The following is a 25,337-nucleotide window of genomic DNA, read 5'->3' on the forward strand; positions in this document are numbered from 1 at the left end:
CACACACACACCAAAAAACAAACAAAAAACAAAGAAAACCTGCCTGGCAAGCCAGAAAGTCCACAGCAAAGCTCTAGGAGGTAAGTAAGGGACCTTCAGAGATAAACTGATGCTATCCTTGCAATGATGACACTACATTTTGGACAGTCAGGCACAACCCCAAGTCTTTGGATGGAAATGAAACTTAGGAGCTGAATTAGTTCAAGGAGGCTCCTGGCAACAGCTGGGCTCTGCCCCAAACAGGCCCCGTGACAGTGCACTCGTTGGAAACCTCTTCTGCACAGTTTCCTGGCAGTGCAAGGACAAGAAGAGTCACCTCAGACTCTGTCTTTTCCACTAACGTGGAGGCATGGCTACGACAATGCCGCTCCAAACTCAATTAGAACAAGTGCATTCTAATGAAAAGACTGTTTAAATTCGTTTCCATAAAATTAATTTTTAATTCCACAGATTAGGTTTTAATGGAAACCAGTGATGCTCTGGAATGCTGTGCTGCCTGGATGGCGTCCCTCCATGCAAACTCAGAAGCCCCAGGCGTGACTGGGGGTTCTGAGGTTTTGCGTTTTGTGGGACTAAAAACCAGGAATCCTATGACTGCAGAGGGCTTTCTGAATCACGCCTGAAGATCGCAGTTACAATTCCATGAGAGCTGAACAGCTTTAAAACATATATTGTTACTTGTTACACACAAAAATCCAAAGAACAGTGTTTTTTCTCCCCATAATTATACCATATACTATTGTCAATTGCTTTCAGTTTTTTGGGGTTCTTGTCCAATCCTAATTTGCATTTAAATCTAATTTTTACATATGTTTATCATATTATAGGTAAATTGTACATTCTTTTTTCCTTAAGTGTCCAGCTATGGAAATTTTAATATGTTGCTACATAGCTCTTATTTTAATTCTTAATGGCTACCTAAATATTCCATAGAGTAATATGCCATAATTTACCCAGTGAGCTCTCTCTCACTGGTCATCTGGATTGCTTTCTATTATAAATGAAGTTCCTATGAGCAGAGAGATGAGGTTACAAACTACTTTTAAAGACCTCTGGGGAAGATTTCAGTGTTGCAATTCTATATGCGATTAAGCCCTTGATGTCAGAGTAAGAATCTTCTGGCATCTATAATCCTCCCTCACGGTATAACTAAAAGGCCACTTTTATTCTCTCTTCTTCCTCTTCTAGGCTGTAACTCTTCACAGACGATTCCTTTCATTACCACTTAGATGTGGTACCAATGACATGCATACAACTTAACCATAGCTTCTCGTCTTCTCAAAGAAATATAATGTTTTCTTCCGTGTTTAGTTTTAGAATGCAACCCCAAGTTGGTCCATTGATGTAAACATTTATACAAATAAAAAATATAAGAAAACAGGTGTGTTTGTTACGGGGTCTTATTTTATTAAAAATGAACAGATGGATATTCTACAATTCAGTTTCAAGTTTTAGACCTTAATTTGACACATGTGCACAGCACAAATTTTACCTTAACAGCTCCACCCACGTCCTTCCCTCTTCTAGTGTCTCTCCTCAATTAAGAATTTTTCACTCAACAAACGTCTTTGTGCATCTATAGTGTGCTGGTTGTAGAGGATACTAAGATGAAGCAGACACTATCGTTGCATATTTGTATACAATTTTACAGGTTATGTTAACAAGGTCCTTTTACTACATTAATCTTCTCAACAGAACTGTGGGTAGGTACGGTTGAGAAAACAAAGCTTCAGAGACCATTGTCCAACAACAAAAAACATGGCAAAGTCACCCAGGTTGATCAATTCTAAATGCCATGAACTTTCCACTGAAACACATAGCCTTTCCCTAGAGCATGGAACACAGTCAGCCTTCCAGTATCTGGGACAGCTTCACTGTGCATATACCTCTCTAAGGATCAAGGCTGGAATCACTTCCCTGCTGGGCTGATAATTAAATAGCTGCTAATTAGCACCAATTGCTCTGGGCGAGGGAGAGGCCAGGAGAAAGTGGGGGGCAATCTAGGAATCCTGCCTCCAAAGGGTGTGCAGAACATGGCTGGAAGTGAGCACGAGGAAAAATCCATAGAACACAAAGCTGACATGTTGCTGAGAATACTGGTTTATGAATCTATGATGCCACTGATTACATCACGTTATTTTCTGTACTACTAAAAACTATTTTATTTATCACCTTTATGCGTTGACTTGTGTTCCCCTAAAAGGTCTGTTGAAGTCCTAACCTCCAGTATCTCCGAATGTGACCCTATTTGGGAACAGGGTGGTTGCAGGTGTGATGAGTTTAGGTGAGGGCATCCTGGAATGGACCGTTATCCAATATGGCTGGTGTCCTCAAAAGAAGAGGACAGAGAGATGCAGTAGGAGAACTCTCCAGGAAGACACACACACACACACACACACACACACACACACACACATGGAGTGAAGCCACCTGAAGAGAGGGGAGGCAGAAGTTGGAGTTATGCTACTACAAGCCAAGCCAAGGCATCCCTGGGGCTATCAGAAGCCAGGCAAGGCAAGGAAAGAGCCACTGCTAGAGACCTCAGAGGGAGCACAGCCCCACCAACACCTTGCTCGTAGACTTCTGGCCAGAAACGTGAGAGCCGTGTTAAGCCACACAGTTTGTACTATAACCACTAAGAATTAAAGTATGTCACAAAGCTTCCTTCTCATTTGTAAGCTTGATTTTGTACTTAAAGCACTCGTGCAGTTTCATTTGGATAAAGATTTCTTTTTGCCATCTGTCACACTTGCAAACAAACAAACAAAAGGAAAATGTTAGTAAAATAAATTGGTTAAGACATTCCTAAACTCCTTCATATGTGGCATCTAACTCAGAGTTGTCTGTGTCCGTGTTTTCCCACATGATATCATTCTTTGTGCCATCAAGTGCATTGGTGATCAGCATTTCTTGAAAGAACTCTCTCATCTCCAGGATTTTCCTTTAAGCTGCCCACACCTAGCCCATGTGTTTTGATGCAACCAGCATAGGCAACAGAAATCCTGTCACTCTTGCCATCAATTGGAAGATGTGTGCAAAAAACATGCATTTTTGTGCTCAGTAGAACTAATTATCAGAGAAATGCAAATCAAAACTACAATGAGGTGTTACTTCACACCAGTCAGAATGGCCATCATTCAAAAGTCCATAAATGACAAATGCTGGAGAGGATGTGGAGAAAAGGGAACCCTCCTGCACTGTTGGTGGGAATGCGGTTTGGTGCAGCCATTGTGGAAAACAGTATGGAGATTCCTCAAAAGACTAAAAATAGACTTACCATATGAACCAGTAATCCCACTCCTGGACATATATCCAGAAGGAACTCCAATTCAAAAAATCACCTGCACCCCAATGTTCATAGCAGCACTATTTACAATAGCCAAGACATGGAAACAACCTAAATGTCCATCGACAGATGATTGGATACAGAAGATGGGGTATATTTATGCAACGGAATACTATTCAGCCATAAGAATGACAACATAATGCCATTTGCAGCAACGTGAATGTCCCTGGAGAATGTCATTCTGAGTGAAGTAAGCCAGAAAGAGAAAGAAAAATACCATATGATATCACTCATATGTGGAATCTAAAAAAAAAAAAGATGAACTTAAATATAAAACAGAAACAGACTCACAGACATAGAATACAAACTTGTGGTTGCCGGGGGGAGGTGGGTGGGAAGGGACAGACTGGGAGTTTGAGATTTGTAGATACTGACAGGTATATATAGAATAGATAAACAAGTTTATACTGTAGAGCACAGGGAAATATATTCAAGATCTTGTAGTAGCTCATGGTGAAAAGAATATGAAAATGAATATATGTATATTCATGTATGAGTGAAAAATTGTGCTGTACACCAGAAATTGACACAATATTGTAAACTGAGTATAACTCAATAAAAAACAAAACAAAACAAAAAACCAAAAAAAGCATGCATTTTTGGAATGGATGGTAAATGATAGTTTTTTTTTGCTTTTTTAGACTTTCTGATAGAAAACTTTCAAGAAGTTAATAAAGTGGAATTCTCTCAGTTTGCCTCACCCCAGGGCTGGAGGCCCAAAGAGACAGTCATCTGTGGAAGCAATGAAGTTTCATGGGAGGAGATCAGGGTCAGGATCAGGAGCTCTGTAACACTCCTGACGCACCTGCCCCTACTGACCCTGTGTCTTTGAGCATCACAGTGACTTTTCTAAGCCTCAATCTCCTTATCTCTAAAATGGGAACAATAACTACTTCTGAGGGTTTTTTTTAACATATGTATTTCAAATTCTTTTCCATTATATGTTATTACGAGAAATTGAATATAGTTCCCTCTGCTATACAGTAGGTCCTTGTTGTTTATCTATTTTATATATAGTGGTATGTATCTGTTCATCCCAAACTTGAGGGTTGTTTTGAGAAATGATTCACTTCAACTTCTGTGACATGCCCAGAACAGGGCCTGGCACATGGCAGGTCAGTTCCCACAAATGCCAGTTGCTCTGGTCAGTCCTCTAGTCACCTGTCCTCCACTGGATATGCATCGAATTATCTGGGAGCTTTAATAATCCCCACACCCAGGCCACATCTGAATGCAGCCAGACCCTCCTTCTTCTCTCTTGGCCACATCCATCCTGACACATCACAGGCAGAGAACTGAAATCAAGGTGAAGTATGGATGAGAGCGAGGGACAAAGGGCAACTTCATTAAGCAGCTTCAAGAGGCTCTCTCCGGAAGAGGACAAACCCAAAGCCATAGGAAAACACATTCTATTTACTCACTAAAGATTCATCTCTCCTTACTCATCTAGGGCTAGTTGGTGGGAGAGGGTTGGGGGATGGCAGACTGGGGAGTGGGCAGGGGGAGGACAATCAAGAATAGAAACTTTTCCAAAGATCATGGCTCTTTTTAAAAAATTAAAACCCTCTTAATTTGTGAGCAAATTACCTAGCGTTTATTATGGGCCAAGGACTTTCTTCTCCTAATAGGTTAAAACGAAGCAAAAATAGCTGTTCCAGAAACATCATGCCCCCATCCAGTAGCCAGAACATCCGTGGGTGGACTTGAAGATGAGTCCACATGGGATGCAGGATTAAGGCTGGAGTCATACGGCCCTCTGGCCCCCGGCCCAATCATCCTCCCCAGTGTTACTCTCTGCCCTTTCTGGTGCCTACAGAGTCAGGAGGCCAACTGCGAGGGAATCTGTCTTCCTCTCATGAGATGCCAGAGGCATGCTGGGGGGCTGTTCTTTGGAGCTTTGAGACGCTGGGGAGAACTGAAATGGATTGAATTAGGCTTCATCTCATGGAAAGGATGCTACAGCTTGACTTCTATTTAGTATAAAATCAGGAAGAGGAGGCTGTGTGGCATGGTGGATGAGCGTTCATTTGGTCTTTGGGATGGGCAGGCATGAGTTACAGGCCCTGATGTACCTACTGTTCATGGCTGTGAGAGCTCAAGCAAGCTACCCAAACTATTTAAGGCTCAGTTTGCCCACCTGTAAAATGGGGATGAGATCTAATACAAATTCGCACTTTTTGAGGGCTGACTGTGGGCCAGGCGGTGCATTCTTTATGTACATCATCTCAGTTATTTTTCACAATAACCTCAGTGGAGGTTAGGAGTAAAGACATGAAGAAGTAAGTGGCTTGAAAAGTTATAGAGGTAGCCGAGGGTGGAACCATGATTCACATCTGTCCCCCTGAAAAACTCACAAAATTCTCTAATCCCCAGTACACCAGAAAGTGACTGTGTTTGTGTTTGGAGATAGTGTCTTTAAAGAGGTAATAAAATTTAAAAAAGGTCATTAAGGTGAGCCTTGATCTAGCATGACTGGTGTCTTTTATAAGAAGAGGAAATTTGGACACAAGAGGAAAGACATGAGGGCGTGAGGTGAAGATAGCCATCTTCAAGGCAAAGAGAAAGGCCTGGAGTAAGTCATTCCCTCACGGCTTTCAGAAGAAACCAACCCTGCCAATAGCTGGATCTTGGACTTCTAAACTTCAGAACTGTGAGACATGAATGTCTGTTGTGTAAGCCCCCCACTCGGTGGTACTGGGTTACGGCAGACCTAGGACAGTCCCACATCACCCCAGCAATCTGGTTCTGCAGTCTGCATGCAGCTGCACCAGATGGCTTCTTTGCTTCCACCTCATATCTGGGTTGTGGTGAGGGTCAAATGAGACAGTGCAGAGACACCTGGCCCATAGGATAAACTCACTAAATGCCAGCAATTGCTACTGTAATTATTGCCAGTGTTGTCATATTTTAGGCCTCATGGAAAAATAGTGGGATGGTGCCTTCTCTCTTTGTATCCCCTCTTAAGCCAGGTTTACCTTTCTCCAAACCAGTCTGGAGTGCCTTTGATTCACTCTTCTTGCTCTCAGCTATTTGAAGACAAATAAAGTTCAACATGGGAAGAGAAACCAGCTGGAGTCCATCCCATGTGTTCCTGACTGCAGAAGGCCCATCTCTTTGACTTCACCTTTCCAAGGCAGTGTGTTATCTCAGTGCTTGAACTGAGGAGCTGAACACAGCTCATCAAACAAGAAACCCAGAGAGGCCATCAATGGCTGGTGGGGGGAGGGGGCAGGATGGAATGTGGGAGATTATGGAGGAAAGAGGCCACTGCTAAACTCAGACATTCTAATTCATGTGCTTTCTACCGGCCATTTACCTTGGCTGTCAAGATGGAGAGATGAGAGGTTTGGGGAGGGAAGGCTTGACCCAGGAACACCTATTGCTGGGATGGAGGGAGCAGACAGAGAGTCTGGCTGCTTAATTTCCTCCTTGAGCAGGCAGGTACGACTTTTTGGAAAGTCCAATTATAGGCAAATCACAGGGCTTCACTTTTCAAAGAACAGGGAGTTAAGCCACAATTATGGCTGAATGCACTGCATTGATCGTCCTTATTTAGAGAGGTTTGCCCATCTTGCAAGGATGATGACGATCAATTGAGAGAGGATATGGCTGCATGCCTCTGGCCACAGTTCCAGTCACTGCGTCTCAGTGACAAGATATTAACAAATTGCTATCTATCATCTAAAGCTGTGTATACAAGATACACTATGAGATAAGTCAATGTAATTAGGGAGGGATCGAAAGATGTTTCTAGCAGAGTGAAGTGCAAAGGCCCCCGACGGGAATGCCTTTGGAAGGGAAAATTCCAGCTGTACTGTATGTATTGTGGTGATCTCAATCTTCCTCTTGCTCGGTATTAGAAGACGGTAGGTACTATGCCAGATGTTCAGGCAGGGATGGTTAGACTTGGGTACGCTTGAGAGGGCAATTTTCCAGGGATGCCAGGCACCTCTAAATGCTGTCCTTGCCCACAATGATATGGTCCTTTCAATAATGTTCTCCTGAGAAATGAGTGTGGAGAAAATGCAAAGCAAGGCTAAGTTGCTTCAATATATTGGTAGCTTTGGCCACACACATTGTGTGTTGCTTCAGAGCCTGCCTGGCCACGTGGACAGCTCTGATTCCCATTGCAGGTGGGCAGAAGGACCTCAGTCTAACACAGTAAGGTTTCTGGGAGGACAAATGGGAGGAGCAGGAGGACAAGGGGGACAAGGGGAGGAGTGAGGTGAAGGTTCTGTCCTGTCCACGCCAGCTGTGGCCTTCCAAGTGTCCTCACACATGACCAGCCCACCCAGTTCTCCACCTTCCTGGAAAGGCACTGGTGGATAGAGGTGAAGAGATGCCAGCAGGGCCCACAGAGAAGGTGCTGCTGGTACTCAGCTGGGAGTGAATGGCTGCAGCAGAGCACAGGAATACCAGCTCCCAAAAGCCTCATCCCCTGCAAAGCCTCCGTGGTGCTGCTGTGAGTGGACCAGACAGAGGATGGTAGGATGTACTCAGGATGCCTAATCCTCATCCAGTGCTGGGCTGAGGGTTTAATAATGTGCTTCTGGAAAGAATGGGTGAATCTGCATATGCAAGGCAAGTCTCATTAGTTACACTGTCTCCTGCCAGTAAGCCTCTTAGGCAGAGCTACAGTGTCAAGGGCTTGGTCCTGTGTGTTAGTTACCTTCACTTTGCTTCCATGATTGCAGGGAATTGATGGTACCCCAGCCCAGCTACTGCCCCACAAATGTGTGTGGGGGAAAGGGGATGGGTAAGGAGTGTGGGTGATTTGGTCCAAAGTCATGGCTCTACCTAAGTGCTAAAGACCATGTCCCAAACACACTGTGGTGCAGTGAGCAAGCACTAGACTTAGAACCAGAAAGAACGAGGTTCAGTTCTGGTGTGGTGGCTTGCTTCTTACTTGTGTGTGTTCCGAGGTCAGTCCCTCCAGGTCTCTGAGTCATGATTTCTTCATCTAGGGCAGGGATGTTTTTATAAATAAAGTTCGTTGAATGTAGCTGTGCCCATTTGTTCACATCTTGCCTCCAGCTGCTTTCATGCTGCGATGGCAGAGTTGAGCAGTTGCAACCAAGACCACATGGCCCACAAAGCCTAAAGGATGTGCTCTCTGGCCCTTTACAGAAAGTTTGTGGATCCTGGATGTATAGCATGGAAATGGTGGAATTCTTGACCATATAAGCTAATGGTGAAGATTGTACAAAATAGTCTTTCTTTGTTGGGCACTGTAAGATCTACGATAAATATTATGATTAGAGTGAATAGTAAGTTTATGGACTCTTAGGGTGGAAGCAGGGGCACACTTTTGAGTAGTGGTGTAGATGCTGTGATTTGAGGGGCACAAAGAAAGCTTCCAGTGACCCAAATCAGCTCCCCTGAGCACAGGCACACTGACTGAATTCCAGCCACGAAGAGTTAAGCTTTAATTTTAAGCCTTCATTATCCTACGTTGATTATGTCTTTACTTGAAAAGATTTGGAAAACAAGCCCTCTGGGAATGGCAACAAATCCAGGTGCTATCACTTACCAACACTTGTGCATGAACTCATTAATTGGACGGCTTTTCTCAACGATGCTGGTTGAGATTGGTGCAAGGAAGAAATGGGAGTTGAGGGCAGAGGTAATTTTGAAATTCTTGGGCAGAAATTGCAAGCCAGAGAAAAGTGCTTACTGAAAGCAACAGCAAAGGATCCAGGCCTGGAACCTGGTGCCCCTTGATGGATGAAGAAGGAGGAGGTGAGAGGGCATGGTGAAAACCGTCTCAGAGTTGTTTGCTTCTCTAGAACATTCCTTATGTCTGGCATGTGTTCAGTATGGAAGGATACGCTTACTGTTGATTTGGTATTGTGTCTTCATACATTTTCAGTGGGGGAACAAACCAAAAAGCTCTCTGCTGGAGGATTCAAATGGATTCTTGAAAATTCACAATCTCCTCTTGTCAAACTCACACACCCTGAAGGTTTGATTTTTGGATTAGGACAATACACTAAAGAGTTAAGGAAGAGAGAAGATTCACTTCCTCAGCTGGTTCTTCCTAAAGGGCGTCTATTTTTCATCCTCCTCAAAGGTTAGCCTCTTTGTCAACAGTAATGCCTTGTTAATTCTTTCCTCCTATTGGCATTTCATTAGTTGCCAGTGGCACAACTCCAGGTTGACAGGGTGGAAAAGAAAATGTATGTTGAAATTCCAACTGGCATATATCTGACATACTTGGTTACTATGCGTCCCCCGCACCAGGCAGCGTGAGAGGAATCCTACGTCAAGCCAGGCAGCCCACGAATGACAAAACACCAACAAGGAATAAAGGTCAGAGTGACTGATTCTTAACACACTTCTACTTATGCACCGAGCACCCAGGGATGGGGCGTTAATGAGCCCCAGCACGGTGATGCAGAACAAATGAAGAAAGTAATGAATCGACTTTGCAGTTGTGCTCCTGGAAGGTACAGAAACAACCATACGCTTAGAGCTGCCCTCTGAGAGGGCAGGAGAGAACAGCTTTTCATTCTGCAGTGTCTTGGTTTTCTGTGGCTGCTGTAATGCATTACCAAAACTCAGTGGCTTAAACCAACATGGATTTATTCCCTTACAGTTCTGGACACCAGAGTCTAAAATCAAGACTCCAGCAGGGCTGTATTCCCTCTAGAGGCTCCATGCTCTTGCCTTTTTTGCCTTCTACAGGCTGAATGCATTCCATGGTTCATGGTCCCCTTCCTCCAGCTTCTAAGGAAGCAACAGATCAAATCCTTCTTACGTGGTATCACTCTGATGCCCTCTTCTGCCTTCATCGGATAAGGGTAACTGGGCCTCTGGGTAACTGGAGATAACCTCCCTATCTTAAAGTCAGCTGATTGGAAACTTTAAGTAGTCATCGCCATGTACCGCAGTATATTCTTGGGCTCTAAAGGTTACAATGTGGGCATCTTTGGGGACTATTATTCTCCTACCATGAAGGAAGGGAGCAGATATTCATGTAGTGGAAGTGAGGCTGAGTGTTGACTAATTCTACTGAAGATGTCTATACAGCAGTGAAGGAAGTTTGACGGAGATACAGAGCACCCAGGATGCTCCAGGAAAAGAAGAAAAGCAGGTATGTTATTGGATGAACCACAACTGACAAAGTGCTGATGAAGAGGTCCTTATCTAGTAGTGAAAAGATGATAGAGGGGAAACTGGACTGTTTCTACCAACAGCTGATGCCTGATACTAATTCAGGAGGAACGGCCAGTCCATGGATAAGGATCTTCACCCCAAAAGATATTAACAGGTTCAACTGATTGGCTTATTTCAATCAAACAAAATTTGACAGCGCAAATAGGAAAACTGCTTTCACTCTGCCAAGTGTCTACATTCTAGACTCTTCTCTGTAGTCACAAGCACCTTTTCTTTCCAGAGTATGCAATGAGGCTTTAGTCTGGACTTCACAGAGCTAGAGTATCGCCACCCCATCTGCCCAGCCTACGTTCCCAATACACTCCCTCCCCCGTGACCCAGCCAGGCTAGTCTCCTTAAAAGTCCTCTCATGTCCTCATGTGCCACAAGCCCAGGGCATATTCACTCACATCTCAATGTTCCTGTGTCAGAATATTGACACACAAAACTTTTTTTGCCCATACCCTCCCCATGCTTTAATATCTGCTACAGTTCCTGATAACAGCCAACATTTTTGGTAACTCCTTTGCAAACAAATCATTTGAACCACACAGTCGGGACTCAAATAGTCCTTTCACACCAGACCATTGGACGTTTCCTGCACTTTGGGTATATTTGCCATTAAATTGTAATTCTTTGGGGAAGCTAAACCAATTGTAAAGACATTATGTGAGTGCAGGTGACTTCCAATCTACCTCCCTTTGACTGTCTGAGGGAACCCCTGGCCTTTTTTTCTTCTGAGTGGAGATAACCACACCTCAGTTTCCCTGGGTGTCAATGGTAATACAGTGTCCGTGGGTAGTTTCCTGAATGTCTTCTATGTTAAAGAAACTCTGGTTTATCTGTTACCACTGAGACAGTCTAAGGCAGACCTTCCTTATCATTTCCAAGGTGATAAGCAAATTTCACCTGACACCTACGATGCAGACCCCGTCCTCTGAAATGTACATCACTACCTGTCATTAACTGTGTTCCCCTCAGCCTTCAGCCTTCAGCCACCTCTCTCCAGACAGGGCTGGAGATTCGTGGGGAATCTTTCCTATGATGCTGCTGAGTGCCGACTGGGTGAGCTGTATTACCAATTGGCAGATAATAAAGTGTGAACAATGGTGTGTACTTTTTGATCTAAGACCAGAGTTGGGGGGCACCTGAACTTAACCAGCTTTGTGCTCAGAAAGCCACAGATGTCTTTGTTGCCTTTCCTGATCCATTTCTACACAGTCTGCCATTTGCCTGATGTTTGCTCAGCACCTGGTAAGCAAAGAGCTTTCAAAAAAGGTAGGAAAGAAAATCAATACTTCTGCCCATTTAGACAGCCTCTCACCATTCAGTGACATTCACACAGTGCTGGGGAGGAAAGCAGGAGATCAATGCATTTTCGGGACCTGGAGAAGGCATTCAGTCAATTTATCTAAGCAGTCAAGGGCATTCAACTAGTTGCTAGCCTGGATTCAAGCAACTAGGTTTTGTTACCTGTGGCTTGAAGAAACGATACCTTCCACCTGTGTTTCTCTCTTATGCATTTCCTGACCAATGAGAAGCAACCCCTGTAATCCTGCTGTAAGCCAATAATTATAAAAATCTCAACAATAATGTTATATACGAAATACAATTATTAGGTGCTTAGTCATTTCAGCAGTCTTATAACATGGTATTATTAACGTGTCAGCTTTAAAACATGTCTGTAAATTCTTCAATGGTCCTCTCATCACCAGGTAGAAACTGTGTCCCTCCTGGTGTTCTGAGTGGGTTTGTGACTGGAGAGACCAGTAGAGTGTGGTAGAAGAGATGTTTTCTGACTTCCGATAGTGGGTCGCCACCTGGTTCTTTTCATCTAGGGAAGCCAGTTGCACGTGAGGAAGTGCGACCACCCTGAGGCTGCCATGCTGGAAGATTGTGTGTGGGTCCTGGGTCAACATCCTGGGCTGTAGCCTTGTTAATGGCCCATCCAACTGCAACCATGTGAGACCCCAAGTGGGAACTGCTGAGCCCTTTCCAAGTTCTTGACCCACAAAATAGTGACCCAAGTAAAATTGTGACTGTTTCATATCTCTAGGCTTGGGGATAATTTATTACACAGTATAACTGGAACTATTTTACAAGTGAGGAAACTGAGCCTCACAAAACTTCAAGAACTTGCCCAAAGTCACGTAATTTCAAAGTTGCCTTTTTTTTGTGTGTGTGTGCCAGGTTTGTGCTAGTTTGAAATCAATGCCCTTGGCTGTATACCAGAATGCCTTTCTAATAAGCCAGTTAATTACAGGGGAACCCCAACATGATTGAGGATGTGTGAATGAAAAGTGGAATCTCGCTCTTCTATATACTTCTTGGAAAATGCAGTTGATGATGAAGATCTTCATCCCAGGCCCACAAGTGTGTGAAAGAAAAGTCCTGGTCACATGATTCTACGTCTCTCAGGGCAGAAACTGCGGATGCTCCCTCCCAGGTGGAGTGCCCCTTCCCAGGTGTCACACTCCACCCCTCACTGGCCCCTCTCTATTGGCCCTCACCAGCTGGACCTTGACATGTACCCCCAGGAGTTGCTTCATTTGATGTTTGTCACCACACTGAGAGCAGTACTGCTACTTGTGTCTTGTGGGTGCAGAAATTGGGGCTTCAAAAACTGTGTGATTTGCTCAAGTTAATTGGTAAATGTTAACCCACAGTTTTCTGACTCTTATTGTGCTGTGCTCCTTCCCATTGTCCTCAAATACCAAACATCAAAAAAGTGAATTACAGTTCAGGGCTCCTGTGGTGCATGGCACTTTCTAATTCTGATGACTCTGGTGAGAAATATGGTTTCCACTTCAAGCAGTGCCTGGTGTCATAAGGCGAAGCTGTTTCCTACCTAAAAACCTTCTCTGGAAAATGAAAGAGTGCCCTTATACCACTCTCTTCCAAATTCTCCACCTTGAGAGTTAAGGCAGAGACGATTTCAGGCACAGATGACTGGAACTGGTAAGTAATGCTGACAAGCTGTGTTCCCTCGGGCAGGTGACTTAACCTCTCGGGCTTTCCGTTTCATCAGGTGTAAGCGAGAGAGTGAACCAGGTGAACGTGAACATGCTGTGAACATGCTATGGACTCACAACTATCTGGATTTGAAGCCATAAATATACGAAATGAGTTATAATGAAGACACATATGTTGACAGTAATAGCACGAGATTCTGTGAATCAGTTGCATGTGTTCAGTGCATAAACTATTCTACTTATTTACTTTTCTTTTTAAATTTTTATTTTGAAATAATACAAAAATTTGGAAGGTGTAATAGAATTCCCACATATTCTTCACTTAGATTTTCCAAATACTAACATTTATCACATTTGGCTTAACATTCTTTTTCTATCTGCAAATACACACACACACACACACACACTTGTTTTTCTGAACCGTTTGAGAGTGAATTGTAAATAGTATTCCCCCTTAAGTTTAAATGTCAGTGTGTTTCCTGAAAACAATTACATTCCCTGACAAAACCACATTTCAATTGTGAAAATCAAGAAATCATTATTGATATTTGATTATTATTTATCTCCACACCTTATTCAAGTTTCACCAATTATCCCACTAATGTTCTTTATGGCAAAAGAAAAAATGATTCAGATCTAATCCAGGATGACTTATATACTTTTCAAAAGGGAATATATTGCCAACTTTCCATCTCTAGAGAAACCGAAACCAAAGGTAACACGAAACGGTGTCCTCTTCGAGGAAGGCGAAACAAACCCACCCACTGTACACACAGTAAAATAAAGGCAGAGCTCACAGAACCAGGAGTGTGAAAGCAGAAAACTGCTAACCTTCTAGCAGGTCAGTAACGGTGAACGCCGCACACAGCTGTGTTTCTCTGTGTTCTCAGAATCCCTTAGAGCAGTGGTTCTTAAATTTAGAAGCAGCATCAGAAGCCTCTGAAAGCTTGTTGAAACACAAATTGCTGGTTCCCACCCCCAGAGTTTCTTATTCTGCAGGTCTGGAGTGGGGCCTGAGAATCTGTATTTCTATCAGGTTCCCAAGTAATGCTGGTGTGCTGACCACAATTTGAGAGCTGCTGCTCTGAAGAAATCCATGTCAGATGATGCCCTCACCGAGGAATTTCGCAGGACGGCTTAATCAATGACCACCTACTTATCAAATCCAATGCTGTATTCGCAATTCCATTCCATCCTGTGATAGAAGTGGACACAGGGGAATTTCTCTAGTTGTTGGAGGCCTCCCATTTCTACCAAGACAGTGGAATGACGCCGATTCCCATTCAGAGCACAGAGAAAATACAATTTATGTGTGAGCTCCACTGAATGTGAACCCTTCTGGCTAGATGTTATTTATGTTAATTACACACACACACACACACACACACACACACACAATGTAGGTTGATCTCTGTAAATTCCCTGAAATGATGAATGACATGGCTGTAATCTGAAAACATTAAGCAAAGCTGAAAACTGAGATAGTGTCCAAAAGTTTTTTTTTTGTTGTGTCATTTGAATTCAAGTGTTAAGGGAGAGGACCATGTTTTAGACAGTGTGAGTCTTATTCACCTCTCAATTACTACATCTCAATTCTAGTGCTTTATAGCTGAGCAACTTTGGGAATGTTTCTTAACCTCTCTTAATTTTAGTTTTCTCATATTCAAAAAAGGAATAATATATAAAATTCACATGACAGATTAAATTATTGTATAGCAGGAAGTCATCCTCTCCCCTTCAACCTCCAGGGGAGGAGTGTGCTTCCCTCCCCATTAATTTTGGGTTTGATCATGTAACTTGCTTCAGCTAATAGATTGTGAGTTTAAGTATAAGGGTTATAGAAAGCCTAGGCCTTAAGGAAGTCATGTGTTTCTGTTTTTTCCTTTGGGAATTTTTGGCTTCTGTCAGATAACCCATTGGTCATTAAATGATAACTGGAACAAACTTGAACCCAGACCTTGGCTTAGAGCCTTGCCTAGCTGAGCCTACCCTAATCATCTGAATCATAGCCAAATGATTTATGCATTGTTGAGAACTGAGTGTCTGTTGTAGATCCCTGAAAGTTTGTTTGTTATGCAGAATTAGCTGACTGATACAAAAACTTTATAAGACTGTTATGAATATTACATAAGATAACAAATGCAAAGGACTCAGAGCAGGGTTGAGCACATAATAAATGTTCTGTAGGTGTGAGCTATGATTATACATTATTACACCTATGCCTGGACCATTGGGAAAGTGTTGATAACAGGAGAAATGGAATCCTCCCCTGACCACTAGAATCAAAGTCCTTTCTTATATGCCCTGGAATCCAAGACCTGGGTCCTAGTTCACACAGTTGAACTTGATCCAATAACTTTACTCCTCCAAGCCTCATTGACAATTAAGTAGTTTTGGATACTTCTGCTAACCTCAGAGGTTTTTTTTCTCCTTTTCAATTCATATCAGATGATGAGCATAAAACACTTTGAAATTTTTACCTTCTCTTCAAGAATTAAGTTTATCCTGAGCAGATCACAGTAGAAAGATCACTCAGTGCCCCAGGATCCATTTGCCTGGTGCTCACACAAGGACTGTGTACACAGGGGTTTTCACAAATACTAGAGATTATGCCAGGAAGCGATTGAAGCTTACACTGAATTTTCAATCTGGTCACAAAATTAAGTTTGAGATTCTTTAATTGCGTGTTGTTTTCATAAATGATTCTTTACTTGTCAGCAGACTCAGTTTGTCAACAGAAGATCTGGATTTAAGGGATTGTTCATGGGTTAGTCTCTCCTTGGCTGTGACCTGGGGAAGTCATTTAACTTCTGGATAAAATGAAGGTGATGCTCATAAAAGCATAAACTGTACGAGGATATTTGAGAATCCAGTCATGCCGATGCTACTGCTGATATGTGCTGATGTGAGATGTATATATATTTTAAATCCCTTTTTGGACGAAGTGTAAATCAACACAGCCCACGCTGGCTGCATGTTCAAAGTCCATCTGACTTTAAAGTCAGTATGCTCTTTGAGCCAGGGGTTCCACTCCCAGAGCTACACAGGATCTCTGAGTGCCTACCTGTTACCCATTCTTGATTCTGTTCTCTGTTTCTGGCTTCTTACTGCAGGGATTAAAATAGCCAGACGTCTGTTAACCCAGCTTCCCTGTGACTAGGAAAAGGCATGTGATCTTTTCTGGCCAATGAGCTATAATAGGGGCATCCGGGAAGGCCTTTTCCCTCCATGAATAAAGGAAGAGCCTGTTCTCACTTTCCCAGCCATCCTACTTCCTGTATTTGGAGGCTGGTGGACAAAGATGTGCTCTCTGGACCTGCAGCAGCCATCTTGCAACCACAGGGAAGGTTGAGAGAATTGCAGAGACACCAACCCGGAGCCTGGATTGTTAGTTGCTGGCCCAGCCTTGTAAATCTAGACTTTCTGTTACATGGGATAATTAGAGCTTTTATTATTTAAGCTATTATTAGTTCTGCTACTGGCAGCAAAAGAACTCTTAACTGATATACCATCCTACAGCTCTCTCTCTCTCTCTGTTTCACACACGCCTGCACACATACACCATACACTCAATATACATAGAAGGAAACATCTAGAGCTGCATGGTAGAATCGATAGCCACTGCCTCATGTGGCTAATGAGCACTTGAAATGTGGTCAGTCTGAACTGAGATATGCTGAAAGTGTAAAGTGCACACTGGATTTTGAACTCCTAGTACAAGAAAAGAATGTAAAATATATCATTGTAATTGAAATGATAATATTTGGGATATACTAGATTATATAAATATAATTATTAATTTCACTTTTACTTTTAAGATGTGGCTATTTAATATCTTATATTTATTTATGGCTCATGTTATATTCTATTGGACAGCATTGTTCTAGAAGGATAGTTACCAACTTAATGATAATGATCACTTCTCGTGTGTGAAAGTGAAAGGGAACTTGATTTCGAGGTTTTTTTTTTTCTATATATATTTCTTGAGTTTTTTATAATGAGCACATTTTTGTAGGTTACATCTGTGAGCTTTAGGACAAGATGAAAACGAATTAACCCTTGCAGTCATGCCTTGCCAATTGTGACATTATGCACACAAGAGTCATAAGGATACAGCTTTTAAACCTGATAATCACCTCTTTTGGAACATTATATGCACTTTAATATAGGCACCAGGCATTTAAAATCTTTACAACTTTAAATATTAGGCAATGCATACAGAGAAACACTCAGACAGTGTCTATGGTAATGAGACAGAGTATATCTGATTTTTATTAGGGAATTATATATATAAAGTGAGCTTGGTTTTGAATACTTGGGGTCATTTTTATGAGCTCGACATCATAAAATTTAAAAGGTGACATAAAGAAGTTAAGGTGCTTTGGGTTAGCTCATAGATAACTAGCAATATTGGTGATAACTCCCTTTTCCCTGGTAAACATCATCCTGGCTCATGCCTTTTTGTAATGCCTTGGGAAGTTTATTTTTCTCCAAAAACCGCCGAGTCATTGAATTTCAGATTTTACATTGATTTATTCCTTTTGAGAGTTTGCCAAATACAAAGATAAATTGCTCGGTCCAAGTGATTAAGGAAGAATAATGGTTTGTTTCTAGTCAACACTGTGTTTAGTCTTTTAATTATTATTATTTTTAATTAAAAAGTCAGCTCACGATTCTCAACCCACTCCTGGAGCTAGAGAAGAAAACACAGCCAGGATCCTGGAAACCAGTGGAGGACGATTCGCCGGCCGGCTGTGGGGAGGGAGGGGAGCCGGCGGGGTGTCCTAGCTCTGCTGCTTGCTGGGTTCCGGCAAAGTTTTGATACTTCATGTTAAGTGTGTGTGTGGTGGAGGCTGTGAGTGCTTTTATGATTTTCCATAATTCAAGGAGAAATCCAGGTAGTCTTGCTTGTTTAGTGATTTTGCTCACAGTTCAGCCCCAGGCTGGCTGTGCGATGCTTCCCTTTGGACCTCTTCCCTCAGGCCAGGAAAACAGATAATGTCAAAAATCGTTTCTGGCTTTGAACTTGCCTTATCCTACACTTCTCTTCCTTTCCCTTCTGCATCATGGTCTTTCTCCAAATTCCAGATGTTCATTGTAATCAGTAAAACACGTGCATTGTCTGACATTTAAAGCCACAGTGAATTATCTGCAAAACAGATGTCCCTACTAGTAAGATATTTACATTATGTATATTAAACTATATATGTACTATATATTAAATTATAGATTCATATTTAAATTATATAAAAGTGCATGTATAAAATATTATATATTTATTTTATTTGAAGCATTTTACATTTCATTATATTTTAATAAATATTTTAATTAAATATTCAACAATATAAATTTATATATACATAAATATAAATAAAATAAAAAATTTTAATTTAAATTATATTTTATATATTTTATATCATGTGTAGATGCATATATTATATATAATTTATATTGTATTTAAATATACATATGTATATACATAAATCCACATACATGGGGAGGAAATTTTATCTTGGAATATATACCTATAAAATCTCAGACTCCAACAATTTCTCTGGGAGAAGTCAGAGAAAAAAACTATCTAATTATGTTTCCAAATATGTAAATATGTAATAAAACTTAAGTTGAAAAATGCTTTATAACTGCTGTTGAGAGATTGAATTTTAGAGAATGGATGGTGAGCTTAAGTTGCCTTTAACCTGCTTTGTTTTTCCATTTCCCCGACATCTCTGAAGAGGAGCTCCTGGAAGGACGAAGCAAGAATCCTTTGCTAGTATTCACTCTACTATCACCCAGAATTTCATAACAATTGTTTTGGGCATATAGTCAGACTCAGGACTCAACAAACACAGCTGATTAACAAATCTCTTCTCAACATGGGCATAGTGAGCGCATATAAAATCATGATTTACTTGGATTTATTGAGGCGGCAGTAAATAAATTTGGAAGCACTGAATTGTATTAGAAAAACATGACTGAGCATTTAAAGCTCTTTCTCAGCGAAATAAATGGTATGTTTGCTGACAATCTCTTTCCCGTGCATTAATATGGGAAAAGTGATTTACCAAAAAATGGTAATAGAAACCAGCAAATACCTTAATTTGTGTTATTATCCCAGCCAATATCAAATTCAGGGAAGCAGAAATGGCACTGGTGGAGACCAGCGGCAGCAGCTGCTCCCCGACTCCATGGAGCGTGGTCTACTTGAGGGATGCCACGTTGCCATAGCAGCAGCTATGCCAGTGAGCTGCCTGCAGCCTCAGACAGACGGCTCTGCCCCAGGGAAGGGGCGCAGAGCATGGGCCCTTCCTTGGGCGTTGGGCCGGGTGGAGGTGGGGGCGCGTGATCCAGCTTTTCCTTAAATCTTTGGAGCACACAGGCGTACATTCAAGTTTGTCCCTGCCTCCAAGGAACTTACAGTTAGACTGAGATGCCCTAACAAAAGGCCTATTAACATATGGTGTAAGGGCTTCCTGTGTCCAGAGAAAGGGCAATTGGCGAAGGCTGTAGCAGTCAAGGAAGGAGGCAGAATTTAAATTAGATTCTGAGGAATAAATGAAATTGAAGTGGGCTACCCTGATCCCATTGTAGTGGTGGATTTTTAAGTGACCCCATTTACACTGCATTATTCCAAAATCTTAAAAGTTTGGTGTTGGGTCTAGAACTCATGCAGTCTGACTTTATGTACAGCTGAGGAAACAAAAGAAGGAGAGGAACGAGACTGCAGTGGAACAGGGCTGGAAGGAACCCAAAAGGAGGGCACTTAGGGGCTGGGGCAGGCAGCTTCACATCCCAGCTGTTCTCTCCTGGCTGACAGGTGACTCTGCCAGAAGTCCTCTCCACATACGTCCAGCCCTGCTCTGAGGAGTTGTCTCGGGTGGATATAATCACTGGTCCTAGAGTCTCAGAAACAGGGCTTCCCGCCTGCACCACTCTGCCCAGGCAGCAAGTCTGACATTTGTAAGACAGTAATAGGGTTAAGTGCTTGATGAGCCTGGACAACAAATTATTCTTGCGATCATAAACCATGTTCCATATCTGACTGCTTTTTTGTTTAACTAGAATAGTTTTAGATTTACAGAGAAGTTGAAAGTGCAGAGAGTGCCCATATACTTCACAGTCAGTTTCCCTGTTATTAACATCTAACATTAGTGTGGTACCTTTCTCACAATTAAATATTGTTACTAACTTAAGCCCGTACTTTATTCTGATTTTCTTAGATTTTTACCTAATGACTTTTTTCTGTCCCATTATCCCAATCAGCGTTCCACATTCCATTTTTTCTTCATGATTCCTTATTTTTTCTTGGCTGTGACAATTTTCAGACTTTTCTCACTTTTGATACTTTGACAGTTTTGAAGAGTACTGCTTCTCAGAGAAATTTGAACTTACATGCTGACTGAGGATATGATTGTCACCTGGCCATTTGTTTTTCTAAATGCATCTCATTGTTTACATGACCTATAATCTTGCAGTGCATTGCATTGGGGTCCTTGATTTTTCACCCTTGAGTGTATTTCCACACCTCTTGGCTTGACACATCTAAGTTTTGTCAGCCAACAGTAAGTAAAGTAACAATGGATCACAACTGAGCCTAGGCATTTAGAGGACCTCTGTAATTTCACTTGCCCTCCTCTGCTTTTGCCATTGCCACAAGAATAACGTGCTTAGGTTAACCCACTGCTGGTGGGAGCAGAGCCACCCTCATCTGAGCCTGGCTTAGATCAGCTCACCCCACCCAATTTACAGATGAATGAACAACGTTCAAAGATGGCCATTTTTAGCCTCTGAGCTTTGAGGAGATTTTTTGTTATGCAGCAATAGTTAACTGATACATGCCCTGAGATTGAATACACTTAAGATATAAAAAACTTTTTAAAAAGTTAGTTTTTAAAGAAATTTTTCTTCAAGAACATATAATCAAGAGGACCACATGCTTCATTGGGTTATTTTAATGTCTGTCAGGAAAGGACAGTTCTCTCACTGAAAATCTGAGCTGCCTCACCTCTAAGTCCAAAGGACAATGTCTTCAGCTATTGAAAAACTGTGATTTGGATAAAATCTAAAATGAACTGTTTAAGGCTGTGCTCATCTATTCCTTCAACAGTTATTTTATTTGGTGCCTAGCATATGCTGGGACTTCAGCAAGGTGCTGATCATACAGGGTGAACAAAAGGAGACCTGGCCATGGCCTTGAGGGAGCTGACTTCATGGGAGGGCTGTGAATAAGAATGCAATTACAAGGGGGGGTGTGTTTTTCAAAGGAAAGCTATTGTGCATGCATTTGTGGGGGATCTGACCTGTTTGCAGTCTCAGGAAAAGCTCCCTGGAGGAAGGCTGACCTGAATTCTGAAGCAACGAGGAGCTGACTGGGCGGAAGAGGAGAGCATTCTGTGCAGAGAACACACGTTCTGCAGCAGCTTCATGGAGCTGCACAAAGAAAGCTGGACTTCTGGACAAGAAGGGGCTGTGGGGCGGGAGGGGGCTGGCTCCTGACTGCCCACTGTGTGAGAACACTTCCCACCATGAGTGAGATGTCCCCACTTCCCACTGTGCATGCTGAAGTGGAGAAGACTCCTCTCCCCGCATCCTGGCACATGCTGGTTCGGGAGTTTCCTGTGGGGGCTGCTGGTAGCTGAGAGTTCAGTGGTGGGAGTTGTCTGGGCAGTGGAATCTGGCAGCAGAAGAGAGACCAGGACCAAGAGGAGGAGGTGTCCAGGGATGTCCTACCCAAATGGTTCTTCCTGCAGAGCCTTGGCTGCTTACCTCTGAATCAACCTGGTTCCCAGCCTTCTAACTGATTCTATAAGAGACATTCTTCTAACAAATTACTTTTCTGCTTTAGGTACCCAGATTCTATTCTGTTGCTAAAGCTAAGGACTCTGACAAGGACCAGATCATGTCAGGTTTTCCAGGTCATACTGAGAAACGTGACCTTCAGCCTAAGAGAACCGGAGGTTCATAAAGGTGTTTAAGGCAGGAGAGGGGACTGTCAGGTTGGAGCCAGGAGTTATAGCCTCATGTCTCCAACTGACACGAGGAACTAAGACAAGGAGTTGAGTGCAAACATCTTATTTGGGAGGTGATCCAAGTGAGCTTCACTAGGGATGGAGGACAGCCATAAAGAGTGTGTCATGAAGCCAGTTGCCACTGTGGGCTACTGGGGGTCCATACGACTGGGGAGCTGTGGAAACAGAGCTGTCCTGCTTGAGAGAGGATGGAACTGGGGTATTTATCCACCAACTCCCATGAGCCATTGGTTGACCGATGCTGCAGGAAAGAGGGTATTCACTGCCAAGAACTTCCTGTCTGCCCTGAACAAGGACCCAATGGGCTCCAGGGATCAGAGAACCTACTCAGGTGAAGCTTGCAGGTATTGGCAGGTGGAAGTCTCAGGATCTCTGCACTCAAAAAGGTCAGTGCTGAAGGGATACTGGGTGCTGGGTGCAGGGAGGAGACACGAGAATATTCTCACCTGGGAAAAGCACTGTCTGGTCCTTATATCTTGTAAACTGTACAATGCTATCCTAGGCTGGAGGCTGGATTCAAAAAAACTACAGTGGGTGTCCTGTGCTGTCCCTGCCCCATGAAAAGCTGACTGTCTTATGAAAGGTATGACAAAGCCCCAGCCACCTTCTATTTAGTCCCTATTTATAATTCATTTCTGCTTCAGAGGAAAGTTCAACATCCAGAGGAGAGCTGGGTTTTGTGGTCCAGTGGACTAAAGTTGGATCCTGGCTACCTTAATAGCCTTGAAATCTGGGGCCTGTTACATAACCTCCTGCTCCTGGAAGGACCTAATTCTGGAAGAGAGGACTTTGAATGGACTGCATGAGTTTGCAAGGGCTGCCATAACAAAGCATTGCAACCTGGGTGACTTAAAGAGCAGGAAATTATTTTCTCACAGTTCTGGAGGATGCAAGGCCAAGGTCAAGGTGTTGGCCAAGGTTGGTTTCTTCTAAAGCTTCTGTCCTTGGCTTGAAAATGGCTTTCTTCTCCTTCTGTCTTCACATGGACTTCCCTTTGTGTGTGTCTGCGTCCCAGTATTCTCCTCTTGTGAGGACACCAGTCATATCCAGTGAAGGCCCATATGACCTCACTGAACTTGACCACCTCTTCAAAGGCCCTATCTCCAAATACAGTCTCATCCTGATGTGTTGGGGATTAGGGCTTCAACAGACGAATTTTGAGGAGACACAGTAACACCAGCTAAAGAGCCTGCTTATCAAGATTCCCTTCAAAGTCCTCACCTCAATGTGCTCACCAACCTAAAGTAAACAATGGTAGAGTCATAAATGGTGCCCAGTTCCAACAAGTTCTTTGCCTTGCAAGAACGGCCTCAAAATCACCCAGCTCAGCCCCCAAAACCATCCTCTATCAAGGCAGTGTTCTTCCTTACTGCAGTACATCTAACAACTAAATGTAGCTTTGCTTGAGTAACAGGTTTCTCTGGGGGTCTCTGGGGAGTCGACGGGATCAAATATAATGATAAATGGAGACTCTACCGTGATACCTGGCACTTAGAGATGCTCAGTAAATGTTAGGTTTTATTTTTTTTTTCTCTTGTAGTCCAATCTCAAGAGAAAGGATTTTCAAAGCTTGGAAAAATAATTTATTCTTTTTGTCATGCCCAATTGACAAGATAATCTCACTTCAAAAACTTTGTCCGTCTGTTTTGTTTCAGTAAATCTATGCCTAATACAAATCAGCAGTTTCCAAATTATTTTCAACTCTTTCTCTTAATCTTCAGAATGTTGGAATCAATTAGAGCTTAGTCAAAGGTTTTAATGTGGGTAATACAGTTCTGTTGAGCATGGTAGTTCCTGGGAATTTTGTAGACTCTGGCAGTTGAATGTAAATTCTGGAACAACTACTGTTATGTAAATTACAGGAAAATAGAGAATAATTTCTCCCTGTAAGATCAGAACATAGCACTGTACACTGAAAGTAAAACCTACTGCTACCTGATTTTATTCACTCTTTATACGTCTTTATATGTCTGCCTTTATCCAAAGCAGAAAGTGACTGGAAGGAAAGGGTTATGTTTTATTAGCTCTGTAAATTAGTCCCCTTGGAATCTAAGATGGATTTTTTTGCACATAGTAAGACTTCAGTAAGAATTGATCGAACAGGCTAGAATTTAGTTTTTAGTGATGAGGAGAGTCAGGAAGGAGGAGGGCATTTGCAGGCATCTCGTGGGTGAGATGCTTAACGTACTTCTTTTCATTCAGTCCTCACACACTCCTGTGCAGTCGGAGCTGCGCTTCTCTTTTAATAGATGAGGAAACTGAAGCCTGGAAAGGACAACTTGGCCAAGGTCACAGATGAGGTAAAAATGACAGGGACAGAATGAAGTCCAGATCCACTATTGCGTCCTAGTGGAAAGGGATGAAAATAAATTTTGCTTTCCTGTTGAGTGAGTAGGGTAGGTAACATTGAAAGCCAACCATGTGTTGAAGGCAGCAGAGGCATGATTAGTTTGCATAAAACCACCACCACCACCACCAATAAACCAAACAAACTGTCAATTCGAGAGGAGAAAAAAATAAAAATAACCAAAAAGCTTGTTGTCATAAGAGTTTGCTCATTTTAATGGTGTTTTGCTTCTTGTGTGTTTCCTTTGGTTTCAGTCCCAGCCTTTATATATTTATGTTATTCCTTATTTTCTGGTTAGTTCTCCAAGGACGGCTAAGGCAGAAGGACTCTGCATTCTCTGCAAATGGAGAGCTGCCTCTGTAAGCTCCAGTGACTCTCTACCTGAAGGTGTTTCTTGAATGCTAGTACCCTGCCTCAAGGTGCCAAATGAGCTGGAGAATTAGCTCTATGGGGAGCACCCCTGAACAGTGCCTGCCAGGAATTTGGTG

At 42.5% G+C, this 25,337-nt stretch overlaps 1 protein-coding gene across 2 annotated transcripts in view; it reads right to left on the minus strand.

The window, feature by feature from the left end:
- Positions 1-25,337, minus strand: part of PCSK2 (proprotein convertase subtilisin/kexin type 2) — a 218,266-nt gene that overhangs the window by 110,877 nt on the left and 82,052 nt on the right. The gene's annotated exons all lie outside the window — the stretch shown is intronic.

The sequence above is a fragment of the Vicugna pacos genome, chromosome 19, assembly GCF_048564905.1.
Source record: "Vicugna pacos chromosome 19, VicPac4, whole genome shotgun sequence".
NCBI classification, from domain to species: Eukaryota; Metazoa; Chordata; class Mammalia; order Artiodactyla; family Camelidae; genus Vicugna; species Vicugna pacos.